This window comes from Macrobrachium nipponense, chromosome 8 (assembly GCF_015104395.2).
Source record: "Macrobrachium nipponense isolate FS-2020 chromosome 8, ASM1510439v2, whole genome shotgun sequence".
Lineage (NCBI taxonomy): Eukaryota > Metazoa > Arthropoda > Malacostraca > Decapoda > Palaemonidae > Macrobrachium > Macrobrachium nipponense.
This window is the reverse complement of record NC_087203.1, coordinates 74,880,914-74,901,750: the sequence shown is the minus strand read 5'-3', so window position 1 is coordinate 74,901,750 and position 20,837 is coordinate 74,880,914.

Genomic DNA, 20,837 nt, shown 5'->3' with positions numbered 1-20,837 from the left:
AAACCTCGTCAGTATTTTTTTTTTCTGAGTTCGAAACCTCGTCGCAATTAGAAAAGTTACCGTTGTAAAATTTTGGGGAACTGCAAACTGTTGGCTGCATTCATTCCTGCATACGAACTTTTTCGTCGGGAAAATTTTAAACAATTAGGAAAAAAGGTCGATGTAACGTATAAAGGAACCTTGGAGTTGCTGGAGCTATTCATACATTTGTTTATTTACGTCCGGCGTGTTTCTGGTCATTGCACTTACATATATCGTTTATTTTCCTTATTCGCTCAACGTGAAATTGTTTCGTAAAGCTACTAGTGGCTTCTATTGCGCAAAACTTTGTTCTAACAACAGGTATATTTTTTAGTAATCTTTATAAAAAAATGACTTTTAATTATACTTATTTAATTTTTGGGAGGCCAATTTACAATAGAAACTACTATGAAATGTCAGGAAAAGGAGCTCCGGCTTTAAGATAAGAAACATGATTTCTTCGTCTCCTTTACATCATTCAACAATAAATATGACAAACAATCTAGTTCAACATCTTTCCTTTTAACCAGTCGACAACCAAAGTCCAACACACCATCTCCCTCCCTCTCCCCCAAACCCATCCCTTAATCTACCCATAACCAACCCACCCCCCACCGGCTCTTTCCTCACCGCCAGAGTTCTCTCTTCTGATCACTAGCATCATCATCGCATAATTATGAGTCAACAGCGAGAAATTATCACTCGTTATCAAGCCTCATTGGAAAAGCAATGCTATTCGGGTGTTTATCGCTTTCCAATAATTGACTCCCCTCGTCTGGAAGATTTCTTCAAACACTCTTTCCATGATTGGAGCCCATTTCATTTACTTTGGTTAAAAAGCAGGGACAGAGACCTAGTATTAGCATATGCAATATGCTAATATGGTTTGACGTGTGATGCTTTTTCCACATATAGGCAGAGGACTTATGAATCTAATTTTGGCTTACTGAATGTCCGTAAAACCTAAGTATGTATTCATGCACGCACAACAAATACGCTAATATATATATATATATATATGATATATATATATATATATGTTATATAGTATACATACATACATACATATGTATATATATATATATACCTATACATATAAATATAAATATATATATAGTATCATATATATATATATATATATATATAATATATATATATATATATATATACAGTATATAAATAAATGTATGTTTATTGAAAGTACAGCAGAGAATCCTAATCGTTCAGCCCTATTTACCCTTAAAGAAGTATGTGCATTGACACATGAATATTCTCTTCATTATGAAGGATAAGCAAACAATAAACTGCTACAAGGCATGAGTACTCTTACCATTTTCTTGTGAATACATTTAATCAGAGTTAAAACTGAAGTCTAAAGTTAACCATACCTAATTCAACACCAACGTCTGACAGCCCTCATTGTTCAAAGTGAAATATTACATATTACGTTTGAAATACGACTCCCGGTTCAGAGTGAGGACTCGCATCATCATCAATTTTTCGTTACTTTCAATTTCGAGAGAATTGTCAATCCTGTCTTCAATTTCAACTTCCATATGGGTATAAGACATATATAAGTGAGCGCTGATGAGCAGTGTTTTGTGTGTGTGTGTGCGTGTAGCAAATTTTCATATTACTGAATACAGGTGACTCCTTATAATTAATTAAAATGAATAATACGTCATGCATGCCTGACTTCCTACCATAACCCTTTCTATCTAATTAGACATAATTTGTTGTCGAACATGAAAGAACTGATAGATGAAAATAAAGTTGTATTTATTTCACTTTTATTTTGTGAAAGCTGGTATATTTTCAGCAATATTAATAAATAATAGTATTTATTTGTAACAATTTTAACGGAAAGCTGTCGTAATAATAAGAATATTAATGCGTTTATGCTCTACAGAAACCAAGAAAAGAAAAAACGAGAAACTGAAACACGAAATTGACTCCGCCGATGCAGCTATAATTTATAGCAAAACTTTAATAATAATAATAATAATAATAATAATAATAATAATAATAATAATAATAATAATAATAATAATAATAATAATAATAATAATATAAAAATCTTCATCGACAAAAAAGAAATAGTTATGCCTCATCAATCCGTGAAAAAAGATCAGAAGTTTATTAAACTCACGACCAGTTATGCACAGGAAACAAAGTAATTGTCCAGAGTGAAAGTGACTTAGAATTCTACGACGACATAAAATAAATATTCGGCATGGCCTCTCCCTTCAAGCGTTCAGGGAGGGAAAGGTCAAGCCGACTGAACCTTTAAGTAGAATGGGTCTTGAACGTCTTTACGTATTAAGAAAGAAGGTAAAAAAAAAATGCTTTAATGGATGCACGGGATCAAACGTACATATTTTTCGGGGGGAGGGGGGTGTGGAATGTTAATGTATATCAGAATATTTCGTGGTTTTATTTAACATTTTGCCTTTAAAACTATAATTGATTTAGGTCATTGCCTCCTTAAATGCTAAAGTATTTTTGTTCTCCAAGAAAGTCGTTTGTTAGACATTACAATTTGGCATCTGAATATCATCCAATTTAAATACAAACGTTTGTGTCACCTTGTTTTGTGTTAAAGTTGATCACAGACGAACAACATTTCTGCGCATTTTATTACATTTCGTCCAAAACGTTATCGTCTAACATTCAAATCGAAGCATTTATCGTCATGCATAACATCACCTCAAAAAAGTTGATCGTCTACGATCACTCTGAAAGCCACCTCTACTGGGAACATCCCATCCCAATTCTAAAACTGAGTTTTCGTTTGAATTAACACTAAATAAATTAAAACTTATTTGTACATAGGTCTACTGTTGTTGGAAAGAACGCACAGCGTTTCGTTATTGTCATCTACCATGTTTTTCGTTTTTTTCACATATGAGTATTCTCTGGAAACCTTTAATTAGTTCGTGGACTTCCTAATCTTTCCAGTTTTTGTACGTATGAACAATAATCATGATGACATCGTGGAAAAGAAAACGCCAATAAACAATACTGTCCACTCTGAAGCAAAGACCAGAATTTCTTTCAGAGCATTACCACTACACCAGATAGTTCCTTCTTATCGTCGACGTTGGCACAAAACGAGTCGTCAACAAATGGGGCATATACCCAAGGCTTCTCTGACTCCTATACATGACTGGATTGAGACAGAAGCTAAGGAGTTGCCGCTAGCCAGAGCACAACCATAGAGTTGCTTAATGTAGACAGTCCAATGCTTGTGGCTTTGAAACGGAAACGGAAGAGTTCTTTTCAATACGGAGACATCGTTAAACACCTATTAGGCTATCTCTTCACACACCACGCGGAAATAGGTAATTGTCGAATTGCTTGGTGTTTCTATTCCTTTCTTCTAAAATCCGAAAATCGCTTCCAAGTTCTCTTTTACGTAATATAACTTTCCATCCATCGCAAAGCTCCTTTCTAGGAGTCAGTTAAGACCGACTCTTGTCACAACCCCAACACAAATTTCTTTTTTCATATTCTCTATGGAGACGAAACAAGGGCACTAGCTATATAAAAGCAACTGACTCCTAGTCTCATTGTTCTCAGCTCAAAAATAACAACGACTTCTACAAATTCATACGGAACTGGCACACTAAGGTTGAATTCTGTAGTAAAGACAATCTGTTCGCATAACATGGACAGGCTCATAACAAACCGAGTCAATGGCAAGAAAATGCTGAGCGAAGTGTTTTCACGAAAGACAAGAAAGAATCAGATAATCAGGCAATAAAACTTGTTTTTTTTATTGTAGCCCTACGATGGGGCGCAAAGGTTAGCGTAAGCGCAGAGAAAGAACTACGATTCTTTAACGCAACTTCCTCTATCTGTCTACCAAAATGGGCTTAGCTGCACCCTATCTCAACGAGAAAATATTAAATCATTTGCACCAGACCAATACATCAGGTACCACTCCAGGATCTAACAGATAACATTCTTTACTCAAAAGACCCACTAACACACACACACCACACACACACACACACACACACATATATATATATATATATATATATATATATATATATATATATTATTAGATATATATATATTGTGTGTGTGTGTGTGCGCGTGTGTGTATGTATGTATTTAGGTGTATTTGCAAGTGCGCGTGTAGAAAATCAAATTCTGGAAGGAAGCTACCTCAGTGTGAAAACCTTAACGAAGGATGAAAACTCCACATAGACCTAAAAATGGGTGAGATAATGATCAAACACTTGTACATGAATCTAAAGCTGAATCTTTCGTAAGAAAATCAATGAAACCCCATTATTAGCACCTCCGCTTCTCCTCCATCAACTGCAACACTCCTCCTACTCAATGAAGGTAAAATCCTCCTTTTTTTAGCGCTTCAATCTCGCCTTTGTATCCTTCCATTGTAGTCGGTCTTTTCTTTCCTCGCCTGAGGCATTCTGTTTTGACTTTACCATCTCTTCGTCGGTCCTCTCTTTCTTCTGCATCTCTTTCATAAAGATACTTCTTGTTTCTTCGGGCGCTATTTGTAACAATAGTCGTTTTTATCATTATTTCGGAAATTTGGAACACATCTTTAGAAACTGTTATTGCGTATATAACACGACCTAAAGCTGTGTAATAATTACAATGTAATACACTATTAATAACCCTTCTTTAATCAATACAGATACTGAGCATCATATTTTCAAATTGACTGAGAGAGGGAGAGAGAGAGAGAGAGAGAGAGAGAGAGAGAGATTATTCCTACCCTGTAAAACTAAGCCTGCATATTCAATTCTAGAGATGACATATTTGACATGAGATATGCTACGCTCAGAATGAGCAACTTTTGACTTTTCCAACATGAGAGAGAGAGAGAGAGAGAGAGAGACCATCACTTTTCCAGAAAAGTCGCAAAAGAATTTTCTATTTCCGCATTCACAGCAGGCAAAAATGTACAGAGAAAATAAAAAATACCAAAAAAAAAAAGTGTGCGAGTTGCCTTATGGTTATGTTCTCTGTTTTATGGCACCCGTCATACAAATTGCTTGTTGTCCACGTTAGCATTTAAACAAAGACGGTGTAGGGGGGACTGGTGAAACATTTATCATTGGAGGATACATATGGATACCGTAGGGTTAAGCGACACTTCATCTCACTCACTATCATGCCAGCGAAATGTTTGTCTGTCTACCCTTGTTTGTTTGTTTATATACATACACAAACATATCTACAACACAATATATATATATATATATATATATATATATTATATATATATATATCATGATACATACATATACATAACTAACTATGTAGGTGTATGTACCTACTTAAATCTATCATTATATATGTATATATAGATATATATATGTAAATCTATAATATAACATACATATATATATAATATATATAATATATATATATTATATCTATATATATATAATATATATATACCTATATGAGATGATGGGATGAGGGTGCAAGGACCATGCCTTTGTCATTCTGGTGCCCTACTTCAGTCGACTAAACACCTGGGACTGCGCTCCGTCCTTAAGGTATTCCAAACACTTTTAACTGCTTAGCTTCTCGCTTTGTAGACAGCAATCTGATGCATATTAAGTAAATATTCGCTGCTTGTTCCTTGTTGCTTGTTATTCTCTCCCATTCATCTCTACATTGATTGAATAATGTCAAAAGCAGAAAATCTTATTTACTTACGCGCCTATATAGGTATTTGAGCATATATACGTGCAACTCTACTTATTATCTTTTTAATCAGTCGTGTTAACAATTTCTCGGAAAAATTAAAACAAATGGCTTATGCATATGTAGATGATCCTGGTACGAATTTAGTCGCCTTTTCATACGAAAAAATATAAAAAACCAATATTTCCATTCAATTAAAAATACGTAAACCAAAAAATGAACGATACTTTTTAACGGAGAAAGTGAGCCGAGCGTTCGATTCAATTACAAAAATAAATATGAGAAATGTTTATTTTGGCGTATCATTGACTGTGAATAGAAAATACAAGATCGAAGGTCTTTTTTTATGGGGTTTAACGTTTTAAATCATTATCCTAAAATTTAATCATTTTCGTTTTCGAAAAGGGTTTAATTCCATGATGCACTATCAATCTCATAAAAGAAGGCCCACCCCGGCCCCCAAATTAAAGATTTCACTACATCAACAGTAAACGAGACGACAGTCGGTGTCTTGCTTTATTATTAACCATATATATCATTCATCAATGAACAAGCCAAAAAGTACGTTGCAATGAAACGACTGCCTTATGTAAAAAAAAAAATTACAGAAAGCAGAGCGTGGTTGCAAGCGACCAAAAATGAAGAAAAATATCCGTTAATAGATACCAATTCCATATTCAAACGGAGAACATAACTTGTAAAAGAAATGTCAAAGCCAGACCAGTATGATTCGTACAACAGAAGCGTCCTGTACATCAGTAACGGGTTTCAACTGATAGATACAGAAATTCCCCTCAACAAGGGTAGAAAATACTCCAGTCAGACCTAATGATAAACAAGCAACGGCAAATGTTATTACAAAAACATTTTCCAAACGAAAATTATCCTTAAGTATCAAGGTAAAAGATGTAGGGGACAGATTAAAAACAAGAAACGAAGCGTCCATTACGGACATTCATCTTTCTGGGAGAATTTTATGCAAGTCTTGATATTGGAGAATAGATCTTGAGTTCTGGTAAGTCATGCTGGCAGATGATACAAGGGTTTAACACCGACGCAGATCGCTGTTGGGGTGGGGAGAGAGAGAGAGCACTGGTGCTCTCCAACCATTCTTTGAACGTTTATAATCCAATTCATAACGTTTTGTGCAGATTTGGTGGGTTTCATTGATGTTTAATAATTGTTATATCAAATTCCAAATCCCCAACAACAAAAAATTTAGTGTATAATAAATTACCTACGAAGATACTTCGTGACTTCACTAATTAAGTATTTTTGGGAGGGTCTATAAATTTAATTCAACATGCATCTCTCTCTCTCTCTCTCTCTCTCTCTCTCTCTCTCTCTCTCTTTCGTGTATGCACTGTAACGTGTATCGTAACAATGACTTTGATATACTACCATTGCATTTCCTGCAAAATGAGATTCTTAGTAAAAGTTTTTCGTTCCGGTGAAGCGCATCTTCGGAAGACAGAAAGTATAATGAAATTGCCCTCCAGAGAGGAGGCAATTTTGCCGGATGGTGCTTGTATTAGGCATTATGCACGTCTCGAGTTATTCATTTCTCACATTGTTTCACGATAATTTGAATATTATCCTCGTTAAACCCCTGTCTGAGCCATTCCAAGCAAACTATTGAATATGTATTAGATGAAGAATCATTTCACAATGATGAATGAGGCGGGGGGGGGGGGGGGGGGGGGGGGGGTTGGGGGGGGGGGGGGGGGGGGGGGGGGGGGGGGGGGGGTTCTGCATGAATGATCGAAGCACTCATTTCGGGTCTGAAGCACTGAAATCGAGAGATGGATTCCTGCTTCAGGGAGAAAAGAGATTTAAAACATATGCAAGGAAGAATTCTGTTTAAGTTTGCAGTGGGTTAAATCCCGTCTGATCCGTTTAGGAGCCAACTCTGCCTCAAATTCAAATCACGTCGTGTTACAAGGCATCGGAGGAGAAAGATTAATTATAAATGGAAAGCCAGATTCTCCTTTTCTGGGGACTTCATTTACCAACCACGGCATAATTCTGAGTAGGTTGAGATCTTATGAATAAATTACATTTAGAGTGGCTCTTATTACAAGATGGAGCGTAGGTATGAGAAATGTTGTCTTGTGTAAGTTCACAATTTCCTCATTTGAATGATAGTTGTTGTGTAGCTTTCAAATTATTATGAGAATATTGTTATGCAATAAGCTATCTATAATATATATATATATATATAATATATATATATATATATATATATATATATATATATATATTATATCTATATAATTTTTTATAATATAACATAATATAATAAAATATATATGTTTATATATTATATTATTTTAATTAAATATATTATTATATATATTGTTCATATTATATATATGATATATATACTATATTATATTAAATATGTGTGTGTAAACAAATTTTTGTCCAATTCAGAAGGATTGATACACCAAAACGTACGCGAACCCACAAACCCGCAAGCTTCGAAAAGCCTGTCCGTCCCTTAAACATGCGCCATTGCCCTACTTAAAAAGAAAAGTAAACGTTAATTAGATTGAATTTAAAACTTCTTGGAGACGCAATCGGCCAAGAAAATCTGGCAGTAATGCAATGGCTAATGAAAATAGTTTCCCCTCTTTTTGGGATAACTTTTCTATTAAACCCAGTTTTCATTTGTTCTTTCATTGGTTGGTTGGTTTCGATTAATCTAGCCTTATACCAGCACGGGATCTTGCCTTTAAATTTGACAAGGCGTTGTAGGGTATACAACAGGACCGGTATAGGCTTCTGCACTCAGGTACCCATATAAGACGTGTTTTGCTGATCGAGAGCACCTTCTGTGGCACATGTACGGATCCCCGTCGACTTCGGGAAAGAGCATGCTAGGTCGAGCTTGACTCATTACGAGGGACAGATGACTTCTTAAGCTGACTGGTAATTTTCCGGGGTTTGAAGCTCAAAGGACACTGGGCTGTAAGTTTGGAACTCATTCCTTTGTAACATGTACAAGTAAACGGGGAAGCTTCCTCTTTGAGATAATGACCGAGCAGTTTATTGGCCTAAGTAAAAATTACCGTGCTTATGATTAAAGCTGATATAATTTAACCTTTCATTTTTCAACTATTATCATTATGTTCTTTATTATTTCTATTAAATATGAAAAACAATTCTTGATGAATTTACTTCAACTCCATTATTTTAGCAGCACAAGAGCTACTTTTTTCAAGCATTTACCTCTAGTCGACGGAGGACTCCTAAAAGAGTAAGTAAAAAGAATTTATATGGTCGAAACTCGAACGGTTCCAAAATTAGCTTTAACATGGTTTCCGGCAAATAAAGGTACACTCTCTCTCTCTCTCTCTCTCTCTCTCTCTCTCTCTCTCTCTCTCTCTCTCCCCGACTAAATGCACTTAAGGTACGTCAGGTGTAAGGTTCCATCAAGAAACCTGAGTCAAAAGCCTCCCGGTTTTCTTTATTAGGTGGCTAGATCCATAGATTGAATAACTCGGTACATATGCACCGATCAGAGAAAAAAAAGAGGGAGTAAGAAGAAAATGGGCGGGGTTCGTCTATCAACACAAAAATAGGCCCCCCATCTTCTATACATTTCTAACCTTTCTATCATCATAAATAAAGAAGTCATGACACACCCAAGGCTAAAATGTATCTTTTCAGGGGACACTATAATCTTTACAACACATTTTTACCATGCCTATCATAGTCTTGTTATAAAAACGTTTCTACAACAACAAAAATTTAACAAGGTTTCCTATATTAAAGGTTAATTTCCTCAAGATCAAATGACAGAGGTAAAGACAACGTAAACATGAAATTAAATATCATGTTGTTTACGCTGGAAGCGTCAGCTGCAAGAGGATGAAAACAGACACGATCGTATTTAAATTCATATTTACTCATACATACATACAGATAGTGACCCCATGGGTTTCAACCCGGTATGTATACACTTTGGCGGGGTGCTGAGTAAAGGACCGTTGGGATGACCGTAAAAATATAAACAAAAGACTAATATCAAAAGATAACGACCCCGAACTTTGCCTGGGTTAGCTATCTAGGGAAGTCCCATACATTCATGCATGTAGCAACGCATCTCTTCAAAACTTGTTTACCAATGGAAGATTAAAAGACTCCAGGTGAGTGTGTATAAATATAAATACATATCAAATTCAAAGTAATTTGTATTTTTCCTGTGATATGAACCTACACTTTCATAGATGGAGTACACGGCATAAAGCTCGCTGCGACTGTCTGCTGAGTTTGCTGACTTAAAAAAAAAATCCTAACGGGTAGGCCTACCACCTGTGACTTGAGATGGGTTTGCTCATCCATTTTGTGAATCAGTCCGGTTTGTTTTTAGCACCACTCAACTCCATGACTAGAAAAGATCGGGACCATGAGGGGTGGTAGAGGAGGGTAAAAACTACCCAATGAAAGCATAGGTTTGTATTCTAGAAAAAATACAAACTACTTTGAATTTAGTATTTGTGCCAATGGGAATAATAACTACACTTTCGCAGAGCGAGCCTCACAAATAGGTGGTAGGCAGATTTATCCAGAGAAGAAGGTGGGTGTGCCCTGGATTGCCAGTGAAGATTTATTAGTTTATGCAAAGCTACCTCTAGGGTAGACCCTACCTGTACTCAACACACCTTCTTGTGGCAGGGGGGGGGGTTGTTCTTTTGCATGAACCGCTGAATAGCCTCCAACCATGAAGGTGGAGGGAGCTTACCATCTGGTGGTATCTCTTGTAATGTTCCTGAACCAGAAGGTCAGGGGCTTCAGGAAGTCTTGGGACATCTAGTAGGAAGACAAGTGGGTCTCCATACGACTCCTTCTGTGGCCACAGAGGCACTACCAACGTCATTCTGAGTCCCTGGGAGATAAAGACCAAGGTAACGTTTCACTATAATAAAAATAGCTTCGTACGCTTAAAGGGGTTTAGATTTTTTGTTGCATACCTGATACTGATGCTGACAATGATTAAAAAATAAAAAGCAATGAAAAAAAACAAGCCGTAATTGAAAACTTTTGTCCAGATGGCTAGCTATGAGAGACGTCACTAAGCTCCTCCCCATTTATACATTCCACGCTCATCGTCTTTCAACAGTCAAAGCAGGAAGGCAGTCTTTATAACTTTGTTGACATTTTAACATAGCAAAACTATGGTGTCTTGTGCCACATAAATCAGAAAAACATAAGGAAATTTGTACATTTTCACTGCATTCCAAATTCCCGCAGGCGACGTCATATCTGTAAGTATGACGTCTTCATCCATTTAGCAGACGAATTTCCGTCAGTCAGGCTTGAAGTAATTACATATTCTTTATGTCAACTACAGTTATAATTATAATTACTAGTTGTATTATCAAATTACAATTATAAATGAAATTATATAGAAATAAACTATTTGATTCCAAATTACAATGATTGATTAATTATGAAATAGAAATAATTTCATATTAATTTCATTTATAATTACAATTATAATTAACTTAAAAATGTGTAATTAATCACATTTCAATTAAATTACAATTACAACAAATTTGCTGTCAACGCACAGCCCTAGTGTAAAGGGGACATTGCCTAGGCAGGCAACAGATGCCAACTAGTCAGTTTCCTTTGCTCCAGATGCCATCGCCTTACTTATAACCACCTTGATAAAGATCCTGTTAAGGACCTTCCTCATGTGACTGAACAGTAAGACGTCATACACGTCCATAATGTCCCATGGGTATTGGAAGGTGTCTTGCTGCAGTTCTCACCTTTGGTCAGGAACTGAGGAGCAGTGCAAGGAGAGCTTGGTGCTCCTTGCTGTTGCATAAAGATTAATTTTTGGTCCCTGCTACAGTTCCAACAATGGGTCGGCCACCACTCTGCTTAGCTGATGTTCTTCTTGCCTGCTTAGCTGGATGTTCTTCTTGCCTGGAATGTACCTGGCGATAAGATCCAAATTCTGGGACCACCATGGTGTTGTTGCTCAAAGCGACTGTCGACTTCTCTGTTAGTTTCTCCTGAAAGTGTTGTAGCTCCACCAGACTGTCCTAGCACCAACAGTTTTATATGCCCATCCCTCTCTGCAGATCCCCATATCTAAGAAATGCACTTTCCACTGAAATTCACACCCCATCTCTTCGGGCTGCATCTGATAATACCAGCATCTTTGGTGCTGAGAACTAATTATGCCAGGGAGACTAGATGTCCTACTATGACCTGCCACTGTAATGCTGACTGTTGGGGCAAACTGAGGATGCAAGGATTGGTCAGTTGTCCAAGTATCTCCAAAGTCTTCCCTTTGTGTGCACCCACACCGAAACTAGCTGGAAAACTCAAGTGAAGTCTTGTGATGCTGTTGCTGCCAGTCCAAAGCAAATGGCTCTGAGCTAGTAGACTAGTTTCTGGGAGATGAACCATAAGCACTTCCATGACATTTTGTAGATGGAGAGGTGGAGGTAAGCATCTTGCAGGTCTATGGACACCATATAACCATTTTCCCTGATGGATGCCGTGACAGACTAGTCTAAAAGAAGGACTTCTTCTGGAGGTAGAGATTCAGGGTGGGCAAGTCGCTGACCAGTCATCAATCTTCCAATGCCTTCTCCACTAGGAAAAGGGACCTTTAAAATCCCGGTGAGTAGTCATCCAGAATTTCCAATGCCTCTCTTGAGCATGGTCTCCACCTCCTGTTTCAATGCATTCCCCCTATGCAAGATGATACAGAAGGAGGGGAATGTGAGCAGAGTCAGGGAGAGATAGCGAGGTGTTGCCCAAAGGGCAGTCTGTATCCCCGTCTAAGGACACACACTGTCCACTCCTCCGCCCCATATTGCTGCCAGGACCTCTACTTGTCTGCTAGGCACCCCCTAACTTGTGGCAGCTTGGATGGAGGGGAGCTGCTGACGTCTCACCTGGAGCCTCCCCTCTTTCCAGTCATGTTCCTGTGGCAACCATGAGAGGGCTGGGAGCTACGGAAAGACTGGCTGACGTCTGGAACTTGTGCTTGGGGAAGACTGACTACCACTGGAGGAGGCAGGTCCATGCTGTAGGGGGAATCTACTTGCAGCTCCTGAAGGAAGGGGTGCTAGTTTCTGGGAGGAGGCCTGCAAGTACAGGAGTCCCACAAGTCTTCCAGCTTGATGTCTATCACTTGGTGAATTAAATACAGTGTGAGCTCAGGAGGAGGCTGTTCCAGAGGCATAGCCAACTCTCCAGAAATCCCATCTCTTAAGGATAATACCATTCCAAAGGTTACCAAACTTGTCAGGCTGTGTATGAGAGGGCCAAAACTTATCAGGCTGTGTATGAGAGGGTTCTCCCTTCTCTGGAGGGACAATTTCTTTCAATGCCTTCATCCATGCTCCCTGACATCTGTCCAGCCAGGAGGGTATGGCGAAGGAATGCTTAGGAACATAGTATCTGGCCTGCCATGGGTGAAGAGGGAATTTATCCAACCCTGATATCACTAGTGAGATCTACAATCCTGCCACCAGATAGTCCACCTCCTGCATGACTCCTTTGATCAAGGGAGACCAAGGGAGCAGCACTGACTGGTAGCTCTCTTAGGGGGGTTTTGACTTCCTGCTCTCGGTAAGAAAGAGGGGTCGGGTACCCTGGTTCTGCTGAGTGAATTCGATAAGACTTTTCTCCTTCTCCAGGACTTCCAACTAGGAGGGATCGTTGGCTCCATCATGTAACCATGTCTATGTGCTTGAGTGACTGCCTGACTTTTTGTCAATTATACATACGTGACTTTTTTATTATTATTATTCAGAAGTATTGCCAGTCACAAAAATTATTTAATACTGAATTTACTATACCTTAGGAATAATTTACACCACTGACTATATATGCACGTATATATATACAAATATATATGTATGTATGTATGCATATATTTCCTGGAACGGCCTGAAGTAATTCAGGATATTGCGAGAGAGAAATCTTGATATATTAGGTGATATAAATTGGTTCTTTATTCTTCCGGCAATTACTCTCGATACTGATAAATAAGAGGCAAATTCTTTTGGCAGTTTCCATCGTTTTACGGGGGTTATAGTTTTTCTCATACACACGCGCACACATAAGTGTGTGTGTATATGTATGTAGTACATAGATATATAGTATATATATATATATACTATATATATATATATATATACACACACACTTATGTGTGTGCGTGTGTGTGAGAAAAACTATAACCCCCGTAAAACGATGGAAACTGCCAAAAGAATTTGCCTCTTATTTATCAGTATCGAGAGTAATTGCCGGAAGAATAAAGAACCAATTTATATCACCTAATATTTCAAGATTTCTCTCTCGCAATATCCTGAATTACTTCAGGCCGTTCCAGGAAATTCGGTTTCCCGTGATCGTGATGTAAGGTTTTCCATGAATCTTTCAGCTACACGTATCTGCTTTCCATTGAAATGCATAGAGTCATTTATCTCATGCAAGTGTATTTTTATTTAGCTGTTCGGAGAGAGAGAGAGAGAAAGAGAGAGAGAGAGAGAGAGAGAGAGAGAGAGAGAGAGAGAGAGAGCTAAATAAATGAATAGGGAGATTCTAAGTAAAGATATTGGAGATGTAATTTCTAGCACTAAAAACAAAACAAAAAAACAACAGCGAGAAATCAACGTTAAATATCCTAGCAAAAAGCACAAGACTCAAAATATAACAGGTAATAAATCACTGGGCATTAATAAAGATGAATATCTCACGATGGTTTGAAATTATTTGTTGATCATCACATAGTTAAAAATTAATTGCCGTAGAATTGATTAAATCATCATTACCTTAAAGCACGGAAACGCGCCATTCAGCACCCATGTATGTGTATATATATATATATATATATATATATATATATATATATATATATATATATATATATATATATATATATATATATATTCAATTCGGCTCTCCCGTTAGCCGTCAGTAATTTCAAAACCTAGACGCAGTGTAAGCGTCCTTTCTCCCCATCATATGATTTTGGGGGATAAGAAAAATGGCAGTGCACAAAGACAGGCCACGGGGGAAAATGGGCCGTTACTTTGACCCTTCATATGCCTAGCTCTTAAGATCTATTTTACTATGACTCTTTTGCTGGTTGTATTCGCTTCTTCCAGACAACACCAATCTCCCGTGCTACCGCGAAGCCCAGCCTGACCCGAGGTTGCGTAAATTCGGGCTTAATCCTGGCCTACCTCTTACAGTAAACAGACATGGTCGCCGCTGCTCCACCGAGAGCCTTTCTCTTACCTACACGCTGGTCTGAGCCATCTTCGAGCACCAAGCTAACGTGCACACCGCTAAAGGTAATGTCCCGGAATTGTGAATTCTGCCAGCCGTTTCTCTCAGTGAATTTCTCTTACTTTTTTTCAATATTCCAATTTCCCATTCTCCTTAAGCGAACGCCTTTGTGAATCCACCTACCACGCACATTTCCCTTGTGACTTGCTCTAAGCTACATTAAGCTACTCTTAAATAATAACTAGAGCTTCCCCACCATAGTGAATCTGTGTTAATTAATTTTATGATAAATGTACACCTTCGTAAATAAATATTCCATGTGAGAGAAAATCTTTGTATGGTTAGAGTAACCCTGGAACTCTATTCCAGGTTTTCCTGCAGTCCCGTGTTCCGTTTTCCTCGCACATAACCCAAAGTTCTTACCGTAGAAGATTACTGTACCAAGTTACAGGCAAATTCACATGCAGCGAGTATATCAAGTCAGTTTCAGAAACAGTTTGTCTTGCTTGGTGTGAGACTTTTAATTGTACATTTTTACAGCACCTTGCTTGTGTTGCATATGGGATCTACCAGCCACTCCATTTTCATTCCCTGTAAATTTTGTAAATAAAATTACCTTAATGTAATCTGACTGGTTTGAAAGGCAACCTTCCATTCCCATTGATTGAATATTTCAAGGTAATTTCCACTATCATTCCCTTTATGTAATTACGTGTGGAGTTCAGTATAGGCTCCTCAGTCTATGCTACCGACCCCACACGTAAGAATATATATATATATATATATATATATATATATATATATATATATATATATATATATATGGTATCTATATATATATATATAAAATATATATATATATACATGTGTGTGTGTGTGTGTGTGTGTGTGTGTGTTACAGACAGATAGCGAAATGCACAGCAAAATAGTGGCTCGCCTACTCTGTTTCACCATGTTTAGTACTAGCCCCTGGAAGATTGATGTCCCTAAGTGCATTTCACTATCTGCCTGAAATTTCAGGCAGTTTGTGAAGTACCTGGTTTGACTGTCTGTTAGGGCTGGGCAAGAATCGTTAATTTTGGACTCGAGAAAATCGACTCTGGAGTCGACTCCCTGGGTGCACCGGCACCTAAACAAACAAACAAGGGATAGGGGTGGGGGGGGGGGGGGGGGGGGGGGGGGGGGGGGGGGGGGGGGGGGGGGGGGGGGGGGGGGGGTGGGGGGGGGGGGGGGGGGGGGGGGGGGGGGGGTGGGGGGGGGGGGGGGGGGGGGGGGTCATGGAGGAAAAAAATATTCTCCGAGTCACTCAGGGTGATGTCAATATAACATTCACTCAGCCCTCGGGCGCTACCTAAGCCGCTTAAGAGAGACATAGGTGTGCATAGGCCCGCATTCCAAGATAATTACATGCAGGTGTTCTCTGTCCAACCAAACAAGACCATAAAGTCAATTTAAAATCGAGTGGTAGGGAGGAGTTAAAACAGATTAATATAGCATTGCCTGTTTTCATATGGGAGAACATTGCTTTAGGCTATCTGCCTTATCTGGGCCGTCTTATTCCTCTTAATCTATGCCCTTGCCCTGTGGCTTTAAGTTTTAGCAGTTTGTCTCGAATCATATAGCCTATTCTTTGTTTTTTTTTTTTTTATTATAAATGCTATACTTACTTCTTTCTTGCATTTTGTCTTATTAACTTATGATCAATTATTCTACTATATGTTTCAAAGACTGTTTGTAAGTTTAATTTCATTACAATTGTTTACACTCATTTTTATTCACCTTAGAATTTTTCTTTATTAATCTATTTAATTTTACACTCCCTTATTATGTTTTTTTTTTGTACTCTCCTCTCTTTTTATATAAACACTGAATGTCAGTGACTGATCCCTAAGCACGAGCGGTCAGCGAGCTGACCCCAGGTCGGTGATCTTATGAAAGAGTCATGAATTCATGATCACGTGCGCCGAACAGCTGGCGGACAGGGACCAGAGCGGAGTCGATTTTCTGTGCATGTGAGTTGACTCCGGAATCGGTAAGCTAGACTCGCCAAGATCGATTCCGCAGTCGATTTCTGCCCACCACTACTAACTGTTTGCAACACTTACACAGGCATATATATATATATCATGCCTTATTTATATATACATACATACATACATACATGCATATATATATATAAATATATATATATATATATATATATATATATATATAATATATATATATATATATATATATATATAAATCTAGGGCTCGGAGGCTGCACAACAGAGTAGATACATCTAACTTTTTCAAAAGGAAGGCCTTATGGAGTCTAAATTATAACCAAAGTTACGGCTTAGGGCCTATATTATATTTCAAGGGAAAAATGTAAGGAAAACTCTAAGGATCAAATTTAAAGGGGGTATATTTACAGAATAATTACTCTACGTATTCAAGGCACTAGTAAGGGCGCTAAGGACACTCAGGGTCCGACTCATTACTGAAAACATTTGCCTGGAGCACAGGAAAACACGTGTTCGGGTTACGACACTTGCTGAGGACTTGGAGCGCGAATCTATGGGCCCAGAGCATTTAAGGAAAAATGTTACCCACCTCTCACAGCAGGTTATGAAGGCGATAGGATATCTGAAACACAGTATTTCTCTATAAACACGTGTGCAAAATGCAAAGGACTGAACATGTGCGGTGATGCTGCCAAATATTCAAACTTGCTTTAATATAAATCTTACATTCTCAGAATTCCCTCAAAGGGTACGAAATGACTGAATTACATCACAAAACATTATTGTACTGAATGGGAGGGTGTGAAACGCAGACACCGAATTACATTACCTCCCTTAGGAAAGTTTCTTAGTGCTGCTAATACCGGGAGTTCATTCAAGCAATGAGCACTATTAAATCACAGACAAGGGAACCACAGCACTTGAGTTAGATTAGCTTTATAGAACAATTGTTCAGCTTTGGGGAGATAACAAGGGATCACTATGAACGATCGCATAAGAACAGGCATAGAAAAAAACAAAGAAATAAATACAGAAAGAGACAAAAGTGACTGCCAATTAAACCAGTACCTTACCGTCTGGATTTCTGGTTCTGTTTCATATTAGGCGCCGAGAAGGAAGGGGATTCACTTCAATGTTGCTAGGTATGGTCCTGATTAAGCATCACATGAACACAAGGGTATGGGACAAGGGGTTGTGGTCGAATCATAAGCAAGGAAAGACAGCAAGCAAATCTCCCCACAGTTACTTTAGTCGTACCGACTATTACTCTCTCCTTTACTATACTATTCACCAACAGGACAATTGGGTCACTGACAGACACAAACAAAACTCTCACATTCATATACTCACCAGATATGACTGTCTTCTAGGCAAGAATCTGTGCTGCCCGCTGGGTACAGCCGACGAGAGCGACAACCGCCGGAAATCGCAACACAAAACAACCCAACAACTACTACAACCGCACAACAACTCAACAACACAACAAATCAATGCACAGACAAATACCACCAACATCAAAACAACAATAATACAAGTCCATACACAACTACTTCCAAACAACACCAAGGAACCACAACAACTTAACAACAACACTCAACTCACAACTAGAACAACTCACCAACAACAACACTCAACAACTCACAACTACAACAACTCACATACAACACCACAGGAATTCGCACACTCAACAACCTTCCAACACACAAACACTACGAACTTCAGCAATACAGGGACAACAAACTGCTAATATACAATATCACCAGCAAATCAAACAACTTCAGAAAACACACAATACAACTGACCATCCATAGACTGACTCGGCAACCTCGCCAGCAGACAACACGAAACGATCACCCAACAAGAAAATCATATACATATACACACACACACGTATATATATTATATATATAATATATATATATATATATATATATATATCATACATTACCACACACCCCCACACACACACACCACACACCCACATAATATATTATATATATATATATTTATATATAATATATATTATATATATCTTATATATATAGATGCGGATTGTGTTAATGTTTTCCTGTCCACAAAACGAATAAATATATCAAAAGTTCTTGGTATACGTATTGTGCAATAGCAAAATAAGTATAGAGGTGTTTTTATAGCAGCAAGTATTAAGCAGAAATACAGAGTTTCCAATATACCTACTGCATTAAAAGGATTACAGGAAGATAATACAATGAAAAACTACAGGTGCAATCCATCATGAAAATCAACCTAGTCAAGATATATTCTACATTTTATAAAATTTCTTGATCACTTGATGCAATATTTAGATAGAATGAGGATTCTCAATAGTGTATCATTTCACAATACTTGTATTAATAAATATAATTACACATTTTCTTCTTATTTCTAATCTCTGCAATCATGCCCAAGTTTTCGGACTGACTTTTACATAAACTAATAATTACTATTAAAGAATGGAGAAAGTTCTCGAGTATCTCTTCAAATAACTAAATGGACTTGGTTTCCTTCTGGTTGTCCAGTATGTTGTACGCAGGTACAGGGGTCTCCTTTAATCATGGAAGCCTATTCTGATTTTACTATCACAACCATGAGTCATCTTTGAAAATATGCATAAACTATATATATATACACACACACAAACATACACATACACACACACACACACACACACACACACACACACACACACACAAGCACACACACACACACATATATATATATATATATATATATATATATATATATATATATATATATATATAATGTGTGCGTATGATAATCGTTTTTATTGTAGCTCCTAAAACGTTTTGCAATTGCTTGTATATTGGATTATATTAAACAAGAAAATTCAAAATAACGCAAAACTTACCAAAGCGTTTACTTCCCTCCATGTTTGTCGTTTCGAAGGTAAAATTTTCGACTGCTTTCCTGTTTTCTCTGCTTGTTTATTTTACATTAGAACAGGATGTTTGGAAAACATTTGGTCCTTTTGTCCTGAATTGGTGTACATTTTTCACTTAACTCTTGATCCGACTGTTTGGCTTTGCTAGGCTTTTGCCTGCATTTGCCTGGTGCTTTACTGTGGTACTGAGTACTTACTTGTTTGTGTGCATTTATGTATTTATATGAATATAAGTATATGCGCGAACATCCCAATAGACAAATAAGTTCGTGCTAAGAATTCACACATTCTGCATGTGCAACTATATATCAGCCTTTAGCTGTCTGTCTGTGCGGTATTCCCGAAGTAGAGCTATTGGATATTTAACATTTATAGCTAAACGATTGGGAATAATAAAATGCCACAGTGATATATATATATATATATATATATATATATATATATATATATATATATATATATATATATATATATATATATATATATATATATATATATGTGTGTGTGTGTGTGTGTGTGTGTGTGTGTGTGTGTGTGTGTGTGTGTGTATGTTTGTGTGTGTGTATATATATAGTTTATGCATATTTTCAAAGATGACTCATGGTTGTGATAGTAAAATCAGAATAGGCTTCCATGATTAAAGGAGACCCCTGTACCTGCGTACAACATACGTAACAATCGCTTACTGGACAACCAGAAGGAAACCAAGTCCATTTAGTTATCTGAAGAGGTACTCGAGAACTTTCTTCATTCTTTAATAATAATTATTAATTTATGTAAAAGTCAGTCCGAAAACTTGGGCATAATTGCAGAGATTAGAAAATGTGTAATTATATATATATATATATATATATATATATATATATATATATATATATATATATATATATATATATATATATATATATGAACTACAAATTACGTTT